General features: G+C 37.8%; 1 long non-coding RNA gene across 1 annotated transcript; it reads right to left on the minus strand.

Annotated features, from left to right (window-relative positions):
• Positions 1-729: 729 nt before the first annotated feature.
• LOC137643607 (uncharacterized) lies at positions 730-7231 on the minus strand. Its single transcript, XR_011045024.1, has 3 exons — positions 7194-7231; positions 3977-4079; positions 730-3859 (listed from the first exon to the last, which is right to left on the minus strand). It is a non-coding gene; the product is annotated as an uncharacterized lncRNA (long non-coding RNA).
• Positions 7232-15293: the final 8062 nt, after the last annotated feature.

Here is a 15293-nt window from a genome sequence, read left to right on the forward strand (position 1 = left end):
CTTGACTGTTATGGGTTTCAGAGCCGATAGAACAAGGTGAATGGGTGTCTGGTGGATGGGCGGGGCAAAATTTTGTCAAATGGTGTTTACATTGCTTACGTAATGAATGTTTTCGACTCTTGGCTCGTTATAACTGGCCATGGCGTCGGCTAGATCATTTTTACTCTATAAAAATCAAAAGTATCGGGTTTAGATTATTGATAATGCTGACAAACTTTGTGTGTGGTTGTAAAATATACATATGTCAACTTTCAGCTACATCCGATGCTTTGATAAGGAGCAAAGTCCAAAAAACCATGTTACAGAGGCCCTGAATCTCATGGCTACAATGGTTAAGCAATACACTTCACTTAATTTCAGGGCTGCATTTCTGGTCCTATCACGTAGGGGAACCCTACTCACTACGAAACCTACATGTTCAATTTATTGTAGGCTATACATTCTTAGGTATTGTGCTTATTACCCTGCATAACTAGTGTGTATTGTTGTGCCGTTCATAAAGAAGCAAGAAAAACCTCCAAATCGGATATTAACTATTCTAATCGATATACAAAGAATTATAAACAAAAAATTAATAAACAATAAGTTGAACTTATAAACTTTTATAAAATTATGATAAATTCCTCTTCAATTTATCTTCAAATTATTGCAATCAAACAAATTCAATTATCAATAAATTAACTATTAACACATGTAAATTCTTACCAATGGCTGATCTAAGCAAACAAATGTTAGAACAATCTTCAAAACCAAGCATTTAAACTAAATTCTAAACATATACATTGAATTTTGCAAAATTTATAAAAGATCATTCAAGTTATTTCTTCGTATATTTTAACACCATTTGCACCAAAATCACAAACATCTCAATTTAAGGACTAGATAATCTGAAATAATACAACATAACATAATATAAACTTACTTCGTGGTGGAATCCTTAAAAACATTGAATGCTATATTTGCTGAACCTTTGAATTAACCTTTCCAAACTGAACCTTGCCAGCTGACCGTTGTTTACTAACTGATATTCATAGTACAGAAAACACTGACTACAATAACTCAAACAATAGAAACCAGTCCTAGCTAGTTTTATCCAAACAGTTTTAACATAACATAACAATTCCTGAAAGAGGATCATTAGTCAGGAAATTTATACTTGTTTACAACACTAAATTCGCCAGACATAGCCTATTACATAATAGAACAGTTGTTTAACTGTTAACAGATCTAACAAAACTAAATTATAATACACAAACAATTATTTACAATCAATTTACACGTTATCCACATAACACCCTCCCGCCATCGCCATGAGGACCTAGACCTCATAACCTTCAACTGGACATAGTATAGCCATTTTTGTTATTGGTCTTCCATAATCCCCTGTGATTGTCCTTCCTCGTACGTTTCGAACTCGTCCATCCTCTCCAGGGTAGGTGGTTATTAGCGCAATTATAAGATAATGCAATTCATTTCAATGATGTACAATCATTAAGGCAATACCAATTTCTTACCTGCATAAAAACTTTGGCTAGGAACCTTTTCATATTAAGGTTTGAGAATTTAAGTTCCTTTCTTCATTCTCACTTGAAAGTAGGGTATTTCTTCTCCGGTCACCAGTTGTTGACTAACTCGCTACTGCGACAGTTTACAGACGTCAACACGGACCAGTTAGGCAAATAGAACGCTCATATGAACGTTCATAAATAAAGTGGTAAAAAGGAGATAACAACGCAAGATTCCTAATAGGAATCGCATTTACTATTAATTTGCTGAAAGCAGCAAGTCAGGGAGGGATATTGCTTTATAGATACATTCACTTATTACTAAGGTGTTAGTGTTTAAGCATGACCTTGGCTTAGATAAAAGTTAAAACAACTGAACAAACATATAACCAAAAATAAAGAAACCTAGAACAAAATGAATTTTAACACCAAAAATGATGAAAACAAACACCAACAATAAACTAAACAAGCAACCGCTAGTTCAAACCCGGTTACCTTCAAATAAAATGGAATCAAAATAATTATTTCAATACTACTACTCTTCCTAGAGTCATTTTTCATCGGATGGCATCCTTGTCTAATATAACCACTATGTCATCAATTCTTACGTTTTGTCGCTTTATAGTCCATATTTTGCGTGGAACCAGAGATGGTAAGACGTCTCTAGCACATCTCTTCCAGAATTAGTCAATGATTTGCTGAACGAACTCTACTCTATGCCGTAGGTTATTAATTTCTCTGAGAGGACCTTGCGGAGCTGTGTTGAAGCCCTCCCCAGTAAGAAATCGCTCGTTTGTATTCTTCCTATAGGACGCCAATTCATTAGATTTGCCACTTCCACGAAACGTGTATAGTTCAAATGCTGCCAACACTTGTGACCCAATCACTGTTTTCAAAGCTCTCTTTCAGCTTTTGACCAGTGCCTCAGTTTGGCCATTTTGGTGTGGTGCTGCTGGCATCGTAAATTTCCATGTCATGCCTTTCTCAGTACCAAAGTCCCTAAGCTCATTCTGACTCCAACCTCGGATCATCATCCTCAACTCTTTCTCTACTCCCACAAACTTGGTCCCATTGTCCCAGGTCATTGTTCTGGGATGACCTGGAATAGACATAAACCGTTGCAGGATATGCATGAACTCCATTGTTAAATAATTTACTGACAATTCCAAGCGAACGCTGCTTGTATTCATATAAGTGAAGATGACTCCATAATGCTTGGCAGTTTTATTTCTTGACACCTTTACGCCTATAGGCCCAAAGTAATCACAGGCAGTGTGGTAAAATAGTGGTGTATAGGGTTCTAAATGTCTGTCTGGTAGTTCAGCCATCAACTGTACCTATGTCTTAGGCCATATGTATCGACAAAATGTGCACTGGTGTTTCACAGTTTTGGCTAAGTCATTGCCTTTGAAGATACAGTACTTTACTCTTACTTTAGCGTTTGTGGCTGCCACTCCATAGTGATCAAAACTGTGAGCCTTGATTGTGATCAGTCGAGAAATCCAATGACCATAAGGCAATAAAGCTGGATGCCTTATGTCGCACGAGACGTTTGCCTTGTCAATTCGCCCACCTAGTCTAATGATCCCATTTTCATCTATGAAAGGTGTGTGTTGCAAATTCTCCCTGCTTTATTTTAGCCTTCAACTCCCTTTGTGCCTGTAGAACCAAGAATGTTTCCACTTTCTGCAGATCTTCTGCTGATAGGGTTCCCATATCTAGAAGTGTTTCTTCCAGAAGTTGCTTGATCACTATTTACCGTAGCTTCATGATTTTTGCACTCAGTCTTATAATGTTATTCCAATTAGAAAAGACATTCTGTCAATCACTGAGGCCACTGTCGTGTCTTGTACCATGTTGACTTTGTCTTTCTTTCTGAACTTCTTTCAGGTTTATGTCGGCTTTCTCTTGTGGACACTCAGTCTGTGGTCATTGCAAGAATTCTGGTCCACCACACCATCTTCCTGATAGTTCCTCGAGGGGTATCCTCCGGATATGTTGTCTGCAACGTTGTGAGTGCCTAGGACGTAACACCATTCGGAAGGATCCGAGAGACTTTGAATCTCTCCAACTCTGGCTGACACAAATGGTTTGAAACTGGCTGCATATCCATGACAAAACGATTTGGCTGCCAACAAAGAACTTTGTTCCAATTGTCTGAAATTCGCATTCATCTTCTATCGTCTTTGCGAGACGAACTGCTAGTACGGTGGCTTGAAGTTCGAACTTGGGAATTGTGAGCTGCTTGAGTGGAGCAACCCTGGACTTGGTGCCAGCAAACCTCACTCCAAATGCCTCACTTTTGAGTTGCCATCCGAGATATGTGCAGGCACCAAATAAATCTTGCGAAATATCTGAAAAAAAAAACACATCATAAGTGATTCTTTGGCATCCTTTGAAGTTAAACATTTTGGGAAAGTGATGTTTTCTAAATGAACCATCTCACTGAACAAACTCAACCATTTACTTACCATAATCTCTGCATACCTATTTTTGCTCTGATGATGAATGCTGCTGCAAATCCCACTGGGTCAAATATCTTGGCAATGGGACTTGGTAATTGCCTCCTTCAATCTGAAGGAGAAAACATCTTTAGTACTTTGTCAGACAACTCCTAAAACTTTGCCCTCTTCTGCAAAGGAACCTAGCACAGAACTTGATAACCACCCTTTTACCTTGAATCTGCCTGACTCCAGTATTGCATCAATTTCTCTGTCATCTGTCTGCATTCTTGCTCTGAAGTAACCAAGTCACAGATGTCATCCATGTAAGTATTTTGTTTCATAATTAATGATGCCTTAGGATGCTCTACTTCTGCTTCTTCCACCGTCTTACGTAGAGCAATCTGTACCATAGCAACTGCCGATTTGTTCCCAAACGTCAGTACCATTTTAACTTATATCTTAGGTGGACCATCTTCTAAGCCTTGCCATAGAAAACAATGTATGTGCTGGTCTTCCAATGGGATGCTCATTCGGTGGTACATCTTGGAGATGTCTCCTCATATAGCCACTGAATTTTCCCGAAATCTCAAAATAACTCCAAATAAGTGGTTTAAAAGATCTAGTCCCTTGAGCCAATAATCATTTAAAGTGTGCCCTTTAAATGAGGCTGATGAATTGAAGACAATCCTGACAGTGTTTACTTTTTATCCACTGGACCTGTGTACTTTTCCATTTCTTGCTTTGATAACTCTCTCCTAAAGCCTAACTCCACCATTTCTGCCATCTGTTGGTTATGCATATCAGCTATTTCAGGTGTTTGTTGCAATCTTTTTTCTATTGCTTGTAGATGCTTCTCTGCTTGCATCCAATTGTTGGGTTGGTCGTTTGGATCCCTCTTCCATGGGTAGGACATGATCCAAGTTATGTTCACCTTTTTCGCCAAATCTCTCATCTTTGCCTCTTCTAACTGTCTGTTTATCTCGTCTCCTCTGACTCCCATACCTTGTGTTGACCAGAAATCAATAATATCTTTTGGTCAGAAAGACACTTTAACAATCATTACCTTTACTGGGAGTGGTGGTATACCTTTGCTGCCTGTTGGGCCAAAAACTACCCAACCCAAAGGGGTCTTTCTGGCTACTAACTGTTGAACCATTGTTGTGCTGCCTGCTTGCAGCACAACAATATATATCAATACCACCTTCCTTGAGATCTAATGCATTCGCCTTAAAACCTAACTTCATAGCAACGTCACCTAATGACACCTTCTCTGTGCCATTGCTAATGCAGGTTATGCCAATGGCTTCGATGGAATGAACACTCATCAAAAACCAACTTCATCTTCACTGTATATGACTTGGTCGTCATTTTGTCAGTTTCTCTGCCAACTTTGGTAATATCTATTCTTGCCTTCTCACCCTTTAAGCCTAACTCCTGAGCTAAACTATCCCGAATTTGCGGCTCTCCCGCCTCTGTGTCCAAGAGCCTCTGCTGTCAGCACTGGTAAGTAAGAGTGGGCTGTTAACATTCTGATGGCCAATGCTGAATGCATCTGCTGGCTTTTTTGCATTGGTATGAAGTAATTGGTGATGATAGTATTTGCAATCAGCTTATGGCCATGGACTTTTTCTATTGCAATTCGATGCCCTATGCCCCCTTTTAAGACAAGAAAAGCAAACATTGTTTTCGCTGGCCTTTGCCAGACGCTGTTCTTCTGTCATACTCTTAAACTTGTCACACTGATCTGTCCAATGAGCTGAATTCTAACATAACCAACATTTATTGCTGTACTCTTTTGTTACTGACGTGAAGTGTACTGTTTTTGGAACTGTTGTAGTTATGGACCTAATGGGCCAGATGCCCTCATCCTCGTTTTCATCTCCCAGCCCATTCATTTCAGAAGGCTGCCAAGAGATGTCTCTTGACTTGCACAATGAAGCTCTCTTGCCCAAACTTTTCTATCCTCTACGCACATCCTTTGTTCGATTATGGCTAACATGTGAGAGTTCTCCATGTCATGTTGCCTATTTCCTTCTTTCAGTGTGTTGTAGATCTTCTTACGAGATGTGTTAGATCACAAAACCTAGAGTCCTCGCCGGGTTGTAATGGTTTAACTCTTGTGATCTCTTGCACAATGGCATCTGCCCCTTGCTTGGGATCACCATACACAGAATCTAGATATTCCCACACTATATCATAATCATTACCAAGTCCCTTTATGAGCTGTGCAGGGTTTTCTAACAAGCACGTTCTTAAAAGTGTGATACACTCCCGTTTCGTGTAATTACTCTCAGCATTGTGCTTAAAGGCAGACTTTAATATCGCATATTCCCTCTCATCCCCCGCAAACTTGGGTAATTTCGGTTTCTCCATTTTTAATGCGCACTTTTTCTCTCAACTTGCATTTTTCACTATCTGTGTGTGGTTTTGTCTCACTATTAGCGCTTGAATATTTCACTCTCTGGATCGCCATTTTCCGTAGATTTAGAGTATCCCCTCATATCTACTTCTAATTTACAAAACACTTAATATTTCAGTAAACCATTGCTGTTCCGTTCCACAATCTTCATCGTCGTATATGTTTGATTTCTAATTTCTCAAAAGCATCCTTAACTTTATCGTAATAGTTCTTTATAACTTCAGCACTTTGATTTTATTTTATATATCTGACCAATATTCACTTTAATCTGGTAAACACTGTTTTGGCTAACCGCCGTGCTTTCTTCGCATCTTCTATCTTCAACATTCCGTAGTTCTCAGAAATCGAATTGTGCGTGCCGTTGATGAAAGAAGCAACTATTTTATTCAATTTACAAAGAAATATAAACAAACAATTAATAAACAATAAGTTGAACTTATAAACTAGTATAAAATGATGGTAATAAATTCCACTTTAAACTATCTTCAAATTCTAGCAATCAAAAAGATTAATCTTTTAATAAATTAACTGTCAAAACACGCATAAATTCTTATCAAAGACTGGTCTACGCAAACACAAATGTTAGAACAATCTTTAAAACCAAGCATTTAATTGAACAAAATTCTAAACATTTACATCGAACTTTGCAAAATTTATACAAGATTATTTACAGTTATTTTCTCGTACATTTTAACACTAATTTAAACCAAATTCATGAATACCTCAGTTAAAGTACTAACTAATCCTAAATAATATAACACAATATAATATAAATTTACTTCGTGGAGGATGCCTTTAAAACATGAAATATAGTATTTACTGAACCTTTGAATTAAACTTTCCAAACTGAACCTTGCCAGCTGACCGTTGTTTACTAACTGATTTTCATAGTACAGAAAACACTGACTACAATAACTCAAACAATAGAAACCAGTCCTAGCTAGTTTTATCCAAACAGTTTTAACATAACATAACAATTCCTGAAAGAGGATCATTAGTCAGGAAATTTATACTGGTTTACAACGCTAAATTCGCCAGACCTAGCCCATTACATAATAGAATAGTTGTTTACTTGTTAACAAACCTAGCGTAACTAAATTATAATACACAAACAATTATTTACAATCAATTTACACCAGTTCTACACAAAACAATCGACAAATTTACATTCTCGAAACACTTAATGAACAAGAAAGTCTGCAGCTTATTTTTGAACGCAATATTTCTCATTTATTAATTTACGAATTTGAATTCTTTAGTAACCAACAGATTGAATATTTTATAGCTGCAATTTATGACATTCTTAATACCAATGGTCAGTATTTTCTGTTATTTTTTTTTTAATTCCAAATCATGAACTTTACGATTTCTTGAATCTACTATTTGATCATCATCATCTCCTCCTACGCCTATTGATGCAACGACCTCAGTTAGATTTCGCCAGTTGTCTCTATCTTGAGCTTTTAATTCAATACTTCTTCATTCACCATCTACTTCACGCTTCATAGTCCTCAGCCATGTAGGTCTGGGTCTTCTAGTGCCTTGTGAAGCCCAATTAAACGTTTGGTGAACTAATCTCTCTTGGGGAGTGTGAAGAGCATTTTCATCCATCTCCATCTACCCTTCATCATGATTTAATCCACATATGGCACTCGAGTAATCTCTCTTATAGTTCCATTTCTAATCCTGCCCTGCCATTTAACTACCGATATCCTTTTGAGGGCTGTGTTTTCAAATCTACTAACTCTATCGGAAATTGTTTCATTTTCATACCAAGAATCAAGTCCAAATAGTAACACCGATCTCACTAAACTAATATATATAGTCTGATTTTTATATGTAATTTCAGGCAATTTGATTTCCAAATTTTACTAAATCTAGCCATTGTTTGATTTGCTTTTTTCAATCTTTCACTAAACTCTAATTCTAAAGACCCTGTATTGGAGGTCATAGTTCCCAAATACTTTAATGATTCTATCTCTTTAATCCTTTCTCCTTCCAATGATATTTCCTTTGCCATTGCATACTCCATTCCCATCACCTCTGTCTTCCCTTTGTTTATCTTGAGCCCAACCTCGTGTGATATTTCATACATTCTGGTAAGCAAGCATTGCAAATCCTGTGGTGTTCTGCTAATAAGGAAGGCATCATCAGCATTCTCTAGGTCTGCTAATTTCCTTTTACTAATCCAGTCCGATCCTTCTTCACCATCTCCGACTGTTCTATGCATTACAAAATCCGTGAGATGGATGAACAACATAGGTGACAATACATTCCCTTGGAGTAATCCGCTGTTCACTGGAAATTCATTTCATAGGACTCCATTAACATTAACTTTGCACGTGCCATGCTCATGAACAGACTTAATCGAATTTACTTATTCAAGAGGAATTCCATAATAACACAGGACTCTCCACAAAATTGGCTGGTGCACACTATCAAAGGCTTTTTCATAGTCTGCAAATGCCATTAAACGTAGATTTCTATATTCTATATGATCAGCTTTGTTCAACTTAGTGCAGTTTATACATTTTATCTGTTGTGAGCAACATTTAATGATGGTGTGGTTTCCTGAAAATGCCCTGCACACTTTGTCATCAGTCTTGAACTTGTAGTCATTTTCAAAATGTCCATACCTTTGACAGTGGTAACGAGTGATCACATGGTACCTATCACATACGTTATAAGTCCCACCCACAGCACTTTTCTTGAATACCAGACTTAGCTTCTCCTCTACATTTCAAATATGGTCTATAGGCAACAATTCCTTTGAATTAAAGCCTTTAATACTTCGTATTCATCATTTTATACATTACATATCATTATTTTAGGTTTTAATTTCCCATTTTTCCTCGTTTCAGTGTCGGCAACCATAGTTTGAATCTCGTTTTTGCTTCCTCTGATCTTTTCATCAGCAAAGTTTACAACAACATTTCCATTGGCATATCCTCAAGTGCAAGTTCAACCTCCTTTTTTACCTGTCAGTGATTGTAGTTGATGCTTTAGTTTAATTAATTACTGATGGGTCTTTTTCCTTAATATTCTTAGCATATATAATTTCCTCCTTTGGGGGGCCATCAGTGTTTGAAGCGTTAAAATAGTTATTTCCATATTCTTTGCTAGATTATCCACTTTCTCAGTGAGATCAGATGTTTTTGAATGAGTAGTCTGGGTGGAATTTGCTGCATCCACAGTAAGCATAGCAAGATGATTTTCCAATTCAGAAATTCTGCCTTCATGTTCACCTATGGTGAGGAATCTGGACTTTGGTTCTTTCTCCATTTTCAAAATATTCATCATGGCTATTTTGGCTTCATCTACACACTCAGGGCAAATCCATTTCATTTTTTTTAAGAAGAGGTCAGTGGTGTTAGTCTTTATTATAAACACACTTCTTGTGGTATAAATTATCACAAAATTCGTATCCAATCCACACTTTGTCCTTTCCCTTCGCAGACCCACACAAAGGGCAGAGAGAGAGAGAGAGAGAGAGAGAGAGAGAGAGAGAGAGAGAGAGAGAAAGAGAGATTGCATCTATGATAGACAGCAGCCAGGTGTAGTTTGGTCATACGAACGTGGTACAAATTATAGAGTACAGAGTCACATAGAAAATTATTGTTCATATGAAGACCTGGACGGCTGTTGGGGACCACATTCTGCTTTGGCTCCTGGGCACCCCCAAAATGGGGAGAAATCGGCTTGATTAAACGTAGGTACGTACCACACCCAATGGATAGCTCACACACCACACTTATTAAGAAACTGTCCATGCCAGACAAAATCTCTGCTGTTAGGCCCGCCAGAAAAAAAAAAAAAAAAAAAAAACCTAAAAATATACTAGACCAGTGATTCTTAAAATGGGGGGCACGCCCCCCTAAGGGGGCGCCAGGAGCTTCCAAAGGGGGTGCAAGCAGTGCTGCTAGATGGTGCCATTTTTTTTTTTTTTTTTGGTAATATTAATAGCAAAATAGTCAACGACTTTATCACTGCTTCCATATGTTTTGTTTTTAATTATCATCTCAAAACATGTCAAAAACTCAATTAATAAATGATGTCTTTGGTTTTACAATACTACATAAATATGGATATATTAATCACTAAGGAGGATGTGTAATATTTTTCTATGTGGTCATGATCCATGAATGATTGTATTGAGTAAAAATTTTTTATTTTTGCAGTAATTAGTATTTTTCTAGTATTTTCTATCAGTGTAATGACTGTAATCTGTATAATGCTAAAACAGTTTGAAAAAAAGATTCAGATAAAAAATTTTTCATCATAATATATTTATTTTACCCATTTTCTATTAATAATCTTTATTTTATTAAAATATAGTACAGTGCATTCCTTTAAAAAATCAACATCAATGAAATAAAAATCTATCATTCATCCATATACTCACCTAACCAATGAAGTATATTAGCATACAAAACGCAACATATTGTTTATAAAAACAATACATACATACAGTACTTTCTAGTTTGGCAAAAATTTCAAGGGTGGGATCTATGCTTAAAGCAGATAGGGGGCGCAAGGCAAAAAAGTTTAAGAACCACTGTACTAGACCAAACGTTATTGGTACCACTTGAAACAAAGTTTATATACTTCTAAACATCTCATGGAGTTCAGAATGCCCAACGCCAGACAAATCATTTACTGTATTATGCCTGCTAAACACGCCCAAAAGTTTACCCACACACCTTTACCTGTGGGAAAATTGATATAAATAAAACAAAATGCTACTGAATTAAACTATTTTTTAAATGAATGGTAACAGTCCATTGGTATATTATTCCACTTGTCAAACATTCTGACTGCTGAATGAGGCCAGCCAGACAAGGAAAAAAAACTTTGGTTGGAGAACATAAATTGTACCAAACAAAACATTGGTGCAGGAAAATTCTTTTACATGATATATATAACTTTCAACAGAAAATGCTTTGTAATTTCGTAATGTTACAACATATGATGTGGGACAAGTTCAATTTAACATACCCTTACCTCCAGAACATTGCAAGTTATAAGCCATCTTCGCTTTCAGTGTCATTGTCCACTGTAGCTCGGATCCAGAATTATCAACGTATTCATACTCTGCAACATTATCACCATAGTCATTCCCAGCCTCATGACTTTGCTAGTTCATCATCCTCAAATAAGACAATGGGTTCGGCAGGTCCAATATATCAAACAGCAATGTAGCATTCAAGGCATACTTGATCATGATATAAATAGCCTACACATTATAGAATTCTGATTTAAATTTTGCGATGGAGTTGGAAGACACATATTGAATAGCATGCCATGAAACATCTAATCATTTTGTAATTTATTCCACAATCCTTGATTTTCTTACATTATACCGAAAATTATGACGTTGTTAACCTTTGTTTACGTTAAAATTAACATAATTAAAAAAGACTGACGAAGAATGTTTTTTTTTTCTCCGTTCTTTTGTTTCGAACATAACCCTAGAGGCGTATCCCGTCATCTCCATTAGCTACATTATTGACTTCTCAGTTCAAATGTTACTAATATCTTAAGAATGTCTTCTACCATATGAAAAGAGCCTTCGGTGATATTTTTAACGCAGAATGAATTAATGTATTTGCCTGTCTGCATTCAGACGACTTTTCTTAAACCATTATTAATAATAGATGAAACTTTATAGCTTTCAGATTCTTATCAACAAATTGTAATAGCATTTTTAAAACTTTTGAGTGCAAAACGTTTACATTAATATCTAAATGTTAAGAGCAGCCATATGCTTTAATACCAGTGGCACATTATAAGCCATTTGCTTAAGGTAGCCATTCATATTGATTAATCACTAGAAATTCAAAGGTTGAAGGCGAGGGTAACAGCATAAGTTACAAATTTTGTGAAATGAGCTAACGTACAAAAGTTAATTTATATCTTGTTACATGGCCTTTAAGTTCAATGTGCACTCCTTAAAATTGTAGTCCCCATCATACGTTACCATAGGGCAGGAAGTAAAAATTACCTTCTGCCTGATAATATAACATCACTGGCCTTCCATTGCTAATCCTTTTACTAGAAACCTTGATTCACAGGTATCCTAAGAAGAAAAAAAAAGGTGAATGTGTATTAAAAACCCACCGGAAGATTGAATTAATTTTTCTCACTTTTCAATGCAATTTTACTTCCGATAGGATGAAAATAGTTCCATCTCATGCTGTTGGTGGTTCATTATCGTATCTATGCTCGAATCACACTAGGTTCATTTTTTCGCCAGCAGCGAGCTGTTGCTGCCGAAATGGGAAACCTGGAGCTTGTTTGAGATAATTGGCTTCCCGATTGGAGGGGAAGCAGAGAGCACACAACCGCGAGCATTACTTCTGATGTAAACAAATAAGATGGACGTGCTCTTGTCTGGCAACCTTATTTTGAGTCCAACAAACCTCAAAAGATGATAAAAATCTGCTTTGGTCGTCCTGTAGTAGTTGCAGAAGGCAGAACCATCCTCCAACCTCATTTCCCGACAGAGGTTGTGAAAGATGCCTTTGGCTTCTCTTCTCCTGAACCAACAAACGTTTATGTTCCTCTTCAGTTCTCGTAGAATATATATTACTGAAACAGTCAGAAAATCTCTGTGGTATGGTGTCAGCTGATCAGTTTTGTTTACACTTTTGCATAGTGTTCCTCGAACCACAAGATCGTAGTGTGAACTTGGGGCAGATAACTATATCCTATTCATTATTTTTGGATTGTAAAGTGATATTAAAAAACGGATCCAAAGCATAATTACGCTAAAACTACTAATGATTTATCCCTTTAATTTTGTAGACAATATATTTAATTTACTATTTTCAGTACTGTAATACTGTAATAATAAATCAAAGGTTTGGCTACATTTGTCGACTATTGACAACTATACGAATGCTATCGAATAAGGTTTTTTTCGTAATATGATATACAAAAACAAATAGGTCATCTAATTGACGACGAACATACTATTTGTAGCCACTTACTAAGAAAGCTCTCTCTCTCTCTCTCTCTCTCTCTCTCTCTCTCTCTCTCTCTCTCTCTCTCTCTCTCTCTCTCTCTCTCTCTCTTGTGGAATACCAAACACAGTTGCTGGAACGTTGGCTTTATTGGGCTTAAAGTTGAAGCAAGGTGTTGGCCAAGCCGGTATAGTGTAAGAGACTCAATGTTGCCAAGCAAGCATGCAAACACCAGCAGTCACAGTTACCAATTCACACCACATTCATCCCCACTGAGAAGAAGAATATACAGTACAGTACACATTCGCATCATAACAAAACATGCATTCACTCAGATTTCACACCAACTGCAATTCTTCTCACATTGCATTTGCATTACAAAGCTCATTAGTACTTATTTCATTCAACAACTAGGCTCATCTCACTTACAGTACAAAATTCATTGGTAACAATGGGCCTTATAATTACTAATTCATAATGAACTCATTGACATAGGGACACTTACCACCCATACTACTCCCACTCATCTAGGACAAAATCGGAGAGATAGCCAGGAAGGCGCCTAGTGCGACTTGTGAGTTGAGGCACTTCTCAGGTTGGTGTTTCTGCAGGTGTTCCTTTCGACGATGCCTTTCCTGGAGTGAGCGGTTCTGTGGTTTGTTGCGGTTCAGTTGCAGGATCCTTCCTGTAGACTTGTTCTGTATCCACCCGACTTCTTTCCGTTCTCAGGCTGGGGTCTCCAGATGGGAGGGGGGTTCCTTGATTGATGGGAGTCTTACCATTCTCTTGCATGTTGAAGATGTGATGGCTTCCTTTATCGTGACAGGTGTTTGGACTGGATACTTTAGCTGCAAGAGCCAGGTGACAAGTTGACAGAGTGGATTCCTTGCTGTCTTGGTGCGCAACACGATTCATTGTGGGTTGACATGCAGGAGTTTAACTTCCTTGACCTCAGGTTCGTACTTAGATTTCTTAACCATTTTCTTTAAAAGAGCTTGCTCATTTTCTGTCATCCATGATGGAGCCACCTACCCGTATGTTGCTTTTCTGGGGTGCAGGAACATGCACTCGTGCGGTGTTTGGTTCATAGCGACGCACAGAAGGGACCTCATGCTGTGTAATGCTTGATCCAGGACAGCCTCCCACATTTCTATAGGGAGGGAGAGAGAAGCGAGAGCTAACCTTACGGTGTGCCACAAAGTTCCATTGGCTCTCTCGATCTGGCCATTGCCACGGGGGTTCTACGCAGATGAGTAGCTTGTAGCCACTCCACGGTCATGAAGGAACTTTTGGTTCTATGAAGACACGAAAGCAGGTCCCCTGTCTGAATGAATGTACTCGGGCAGGCCCCAAACTGAAAAGGGAGTAGACAAGCATTTAATGGTGGTACTCGCTGAGGTGTCTTCTGTTGCAAAGGCAAATGGAAATCTGCTGTACTCGTCGATTATGTTGAGAATATATCTGTTCTTTGTGGTGGACGGCATCGGACCTTTGAAGCCGATAGCCAGACGCTAGAATGGCCTGGTAGCTTTTATCAATGTTCCTGTTTCTTTGGAGAACTTAGGTTTGATCTTAGCACAGGTTTGACATTTACAAATGACGGTCCGAGCTTCTTCAATGGTAAAGGGTAAGTTTCTCTGTCTAAGATGTGGGTCATCCTTCTGATTCCTGGATGACACAGGTGCTCGTGAAGCTGAGTCAGCTCGTCTCCTTAAGTACAGGTAAGTGAAGCCACACATCCTGAGGCACGAGAGAGAGCGTCTGCTACTTGGTTCTTCGATCCAAGTCTGTATGTGATGTCGAAGTTGAAACAACTTAGTTCCAGCCTCTACCGCATTATTTTTTCATTCTTGATTTTGCCATGGTTCTTGGCGTCAAACATGAAACGCACCGACTGCTGATCAGTTATGAGTCTAAATTTACGTCCTAGCAGAAAGTGTCGCCATTTCTTGATGGCTTCTAC

This window comes from Palaemon carinicauda, chromosome 7, assembly GCF_036898095.1.
Source record: "Palaemon carinicauda isolate YSFRI2023 chromosome 7, ASM3689809v2, whole genome shotgun sequence".
NCBI lineage: Eukaryota > Metazoa > Arthropoda > Malacostraca > Decapoda > Palaemonidae > Palaemon > Palaemon carinicauda.